The following is a 6020-nucleotide window of genomic DNA, read 5'->3' as shown; positions in this document are numbered from 1 at the left end:
CTTTGAAATAAATATGTGTAGTTAAAGTAAAGGGCGTTACGCGTTTAGACAGCTCATCTCGTTACCACTCAATAGAATGATATTATAAGAATATGTGATCAACATCGAAAATTGTTGGTGAACTTTACTTTAAGCGCACCGCTTGATATTAATATTTTCTATGTGAGAATTGATACGGTTTTCCTTTATTGTTAGATTAAGTAATATCTCCGCCCTGAAATGTTATTTTAATGTGTACCTTATTAAATAATGTGTTTAGGTTGCTTAGGTTAGGTATAATTCAGATTTAACGTGTCCGATAATATACATTTATCTTGACTGTTAGGTTAGGAAATCAGATTGTGTGCTTGCTGTCAGATAATGTACTTTTGTGGGGTCTTGTGATGTGTTTCGGGAAAATTATATTTAATTGCTTGTTTAGGTTAGTTAGATTGAACTGGTGTGCTGATGATTAAATAATGTGCTATTATCCTGCCTTGTGATATATTTCGGGAAAATTATATTTCAATTGCTTGTTTAGATTAGTTAGATTGAACTTGTGTGCTGACTGTTAAATAATGTGCTATTATTTTGTCTTGCGATATTGCGGGAAATACATGTTTTTGATCGTTTGCTTAAGTTACGTAAATTGAACTTATGTGCTCACCGTGAATAATGTCCTGTTATTTTGTTTCGCGATATATTTTTTTCTCTCATGTATTTCAAATTGCGTAGGTTAGGGTTTTATGTAAGTTAAGGAATTATATTTTGAAATGATTTCGTCCATCGATGTTTCATGATATGAAAGTGCATACTTGATCTATGCAGATTTCAGATATATTTAAAATTCTGTTCGAATATGCTTCCGTGCAAGACTCTGTCTTGGGCATATATTCAGTTTAATGGTGCCAGTTACACGTTACGGGATTTCTTACATATTTGCCTCATCGAAAGTCAACGTGGTTAACTGATGTTCAACGTTACTGACAAGTAAATACGTATTTAGATTTATTCAATTTGTCGATCTTAAACACAATTCTGAATTATGTTATGTGTCCATGGCTCTTGAAAATTAATGACATGATATTGTGAACATAATGACGTTCAACTTTAAATATTACGTAAACCCTGGCGTAGAGAAGTAGAAGTAGAGCATTTTTTTTTTCTCATTTGTAAATATATCATTTCATTAATAGTAGAAGTTTTTTTTTCTTGTAGATGTATTATGTACGATTGATACATGCTACTTACTTGTGCTAGAGTGCAATGATAATGTAGTAGCGGTCATGTAGGCTTATGTTGTTGCCTAATTCCAATAATATGGACAGGGTTATGAATAATGAACGTCTATTTAGCAGTAATTTTAATAATGGTAATGTCATTTCGTTAAATGGATAATTAGAGCATATGGACTGTCGATCTCGAGTGATCACGAACTGAATATATATTGTAAAGACATTGAAATGTGAGAATGGATACGACTCTGATGTTAAGTCAATGTATTAAGATAATATCGTAATTGTTTGAAAGTACTGCGATGTAGGCAAATATTTAACCAACTTTATTCTGTTGTTCTTGATAATTACAATGTAACTGTTGACTGATTGGCACAAATAAACATCACGACCAAATTTCAATTTTATAATTTCGAATACTGCTCATAGAGTCAAGCATATGTAAGATTTATTTTTTTTCCATTTAAAGTAAGTTAATAACGTCGAGTCGTCTTTCATTTTGATTAGCCACTTAACAAGAATTTGGGATCTTTTGATAAAATTTGTTGCGCATGCTTGAATTGAATTTTTTTTTTTTAGCTAACATAACCAAAGAAAACGGTTTGTTATAAATTATTTCATTTTTGACTTTTATGACCGTAAAACGGGATGTTTCAATCTTTGTGCTCAGAACAGGATTTATTCCATCATATTGGAAAACATCTAGAGACTTAATGTTTCTCAAACCAGACAAACTTGCCAAGAGTACTACTTCTTATCGGCCAATTCAACTTGCATCTATTTATAGTAAAATTCTTGTAAGGGTTCTTGTTCAGAGACTTCATCTGCACCTCTCAGCTAAAAATCTCCTTCCGCATCATCAAGCAGGTTTTCGACCTAACTATTGTATTAATGACCTTGAAAAAGCCTTCGATAAAGTGTGGCATCAAGGACTTATTGCAAAACTGTTAAACTTCAAACTTTCTCTTGTCTATGTACGCTTTATTTTTAACTTCCTCTCCTGCAGATTGGCATACATCTCTATTAATAACTCGCTTTCCCACCCTACCTTTCTACATTCTAGTGTGCCCCAAGGTTCAGCTCTCTCTCCCCTGTTTTATCTATTATATGTCGCAGACTTACCGCAACTACCAGATAGCGTACACCTTTTTCAATACGCCGACAATACGGCTTTCCTTGCATTGGGAACAACAGTCCAACAAATTAATCGCTCTCTGCAACCTGCCATAAATTCCTTCGATAGCTGGTGCAATAAATGGTGGTTAAAGATCAATCGTGACAAAACACAAACATTGTTCATTCTTCCGTCCAAGAAACGCAGTAAAGTTCAGAAAAATCCAGATCACCTCAACTTAACAGTTCATGACACACGCTTAAAACCATCCAATTCTGTAAAATATCTTGGCCTTACCATAGACGGACATCTCATCTAGCGCCCTCATTTAAAGATAGTTGCTACTAAAGCCTATAATAGGCTGAATCTTTTACGGCGACTAACTGGCACAACTGGGGACGCAAATCATCGATCGTCCTAAATACCTATGTAGTTTTTCTGCGGCCAGTATTAACTTACGGGTTTGTGGCTTGGATCAATGTATCTCCCTTTTATTATGAAAAGCTAAAAATCCTTGAACGCCACGCGTTAGAAATCGCATTTTGCATCAAATTACCCAGCCCTACGCACGAACTTTATGACATTCTGCCTTTTCCACATATCCTATACCATCTCGAAGCACTCAGAAGCAAGTATATCAGTAAACGGTTCGAGGAACGCCACACCCTTCTTTTAGATACCACGAACTTCGACGGAAACTACACTTTTCATATTTCCATCTTATGTTGCACGGTAGTCCATGTGTTCTAACAGGGTACCCACTGTCTAGATCATGGTCCTGAGCTACCCCAGGACCGGAAGATAAGCTCATTTGTCCTTTTAACATATCCTAAGTGTTGTGATGTCCAGTGCACCTCACCTTCATATCATTTTTCTCTCATTTATGATTATAGCGTAAATGCTATAATGTCCTTCGTTAATCACGATAATCAATTATTGTAAATAAATTTGTACTCTCTTATATCGTTTATCATCATACCCTTATGATTATAGCACAATGCTATAATATCTGCTCTATAAATACATATAACCATGGTGTTCTTTATCTATTATATATGTATATTTGTTTGTTTGTTTGTTTGTTCAATAATAATAATAATAATAATAATAATAATAATAATAATAATAATAATAATAAAGATAAATACTCATAGACCAACCGCCTATACCTAATGTCACATGTTTCTGTTACACCACTTTCCATATAAAGGGCGTAACCCTTTGGGGGGATAGTCTATGTGCTAGCAGTAAAAAAAAAAAAACTTTCGTGGATAGTACAGTAAACTTGTAAACTTGAATGTCCCCTGCAAGGGTATTGACAAAAACATTGAAAAAAATAATTCTTCCAGAGATAAGTATTCTAAATAGACGAGCTGTTTCTCGTTTATTTATAAATTTTATTGAATAGTATATTATTTTATTATTCTTATTCCAACATCTACATATTGTAAGGGACTTGGAGAAGTAATTGAAAGAAAAGGTAAGGATCTAAATATTAAGAACTGTACAAAAATGGATTTTTTCCGATAATTATTAAATCATTTTGAATATGCATATCAACAGCTAAAGATTATGATCTACTGTAGTTGCTGAAAAGTTAGATGTGTGTTTTTAGAAAGGATTACTATACGACAGGAGCGGATCCAGGACGGACTTCTAAGGGGGCCGGTAGGTTGTAGTACTGCTACTTAGAGCTACTTTTAAGAGCTCCAAACTTAGGGATCGGTTTTATTTATATATAAAATAAGAAAGTTTCCTCTTCGCCCCCGATCGCCCCCATTGGATCCGCCCCTGCTATACGAACTCCAAAGGTTAATAAAAAGAGAATACTAATTTCAACATCTTTTGTTTCAAAGGTAGACATTGAATCAATTTTAACGAAGTACAGTGAGGTAGAGTTTTGGTTATTCTTCCTTGCACATTCTTATTCCACCAATTGTTTCACCATCATTCACTTCGAATTATCGACATTTTGTTAAGATCACAGAATAAATGCCGGACGTTAAAAATAAATATATTTTTTTAAAAATTACAGAGGGGGAACTATGACTATCAGTTTATAGAATTTTACACTAACTAAAGTATTTTAACTTTGCAGATGAAATTTCTTGTATTATTAAATATTGGTTTACCTCTTGTGTCTTTTCAGATTCACCAGTCTTCCTTAACTTTGTATACACAGAATTGAGCGGGGAGGATTAGGAATATGGTTTAACGGATGATGAAAATAACGATCCAACTTGGATTTCAAATGATGACCAAGATGTATTTGACGATGGTGGTGATGTTTTCTATTAAAAAAACGACTGTGTTAATTGAAGTAGAACTCAATCTCCATAAGATTATGGGAATCTTTAAAGAAGGCAGTATTAGAAAAAGACAACTGAGTTTCATCCCCTTCCAGCAACTCCAGAAAATGAAGAAATCCACTAGTTTCTATTAACCTGCCACCAGAAGATTATTTTAGAAAATGAAGAAAGAATGGAATTTTTCCTGGCGACGTGATTTTAGTAACTCTTCTCGGGCTATCAGCCAGATAATACCTTCACATCCGAATGCAGACATTGCATTCATCTTGAGGGATTTTAATATTCTTACAATCCCTGAAGATGAATGCGATGTCTACATTCGATACTTCAGATATCAATACCTTCAGCTGGCTGATGGCCCGAAAAGATTTACTAACATTTCTGAAAATATACGCCCAAAGCCATATTTGAAGCAATTTGCTTACATACTAGTCAGAGATACTTATCTGACACCGGAAAACTACTGAATTGTACAGTGCTAGAACTCAAAACTTTTTTGCCATTTGTATTATTATATCCTACCTGAACTATCCGAGAATTTGAATGTATAGGGAAACGAAATCAAGAGTTCCTGTTGTTGCTGACAACATTCAAAGGTATAGGTATTTCATACTTAGAAAACAGTTGAAATTACGTGACGACGGAAAGGTTTCAGCGAAAGAGAAATCTTCTAATGTTTTTAGGAAGTGTAATGTAAAACTTTACACTTAAATGTAATAATTAATAAATTTGTTCTCGAATCTTTGAAAATATATAATAAAAGCGTAAAGACAGAATGTAACTATTTATCTTCTAAGATACACGTAATCAAACAAAATGAAATCTCAGTGTAACGTCTTACTACTACACCATAAGGGCTAAAGGAGGCAAGTGATAAGGAAAAGTGATGAAAATTGGTGGAGTGAGAAAGTTGGAGGAACAGGGAACCTAGAAAACCCACGGCCTCAATGTCTTCACTACGAAATCGCTTGACAAGGATCGAATGAAGGACTCTTCGAACAGGAAGTAAGAGCATTATCATTGAACTAACACACGACAGGAATAGAAAAACAAAATTATGAATATTTCTATACCAAGAACCCCGTTTCAATCAAAAGAATTAAAATAAAATAGCAAAAGTGTAAAAAATTGTAAGGTTTTTACAGTGCATATACAAGATCTGATGTCCCCTACAGGGAACATGGGGTTACTCGTAACCCATCCTAGACACCAATATTTTGGGGTCATTTTACGATCAATTAGAATCTACTGTATATTAGATATATGTAAAGGAAAACTGGAAATTTGAGACAAAAAAAAATTCTCCGGACTGAGAAGGTTAAAACAATGGTTATTATTTATAAATTGTATGTCTATCTATCTATATACGTATTAGAAAAACAA

This window comes from Thermobia domestica, chromosome 15, assembly GCF_964235325.1.
Source record: "Thermobia domestica chromosome 15, izTheDome1.hap1.1, whole genome shotgun sequence".
Taxonomy (NCBI): domain Eukaryota; kingdom Metazoa; phylum Arthropoda; class Insecta; order Zygentoma; family Lepismatidae; genus Thermobia; species Thermobia domestica.
Note: the sequence above shows the minus strand (reverse complement) of the source record.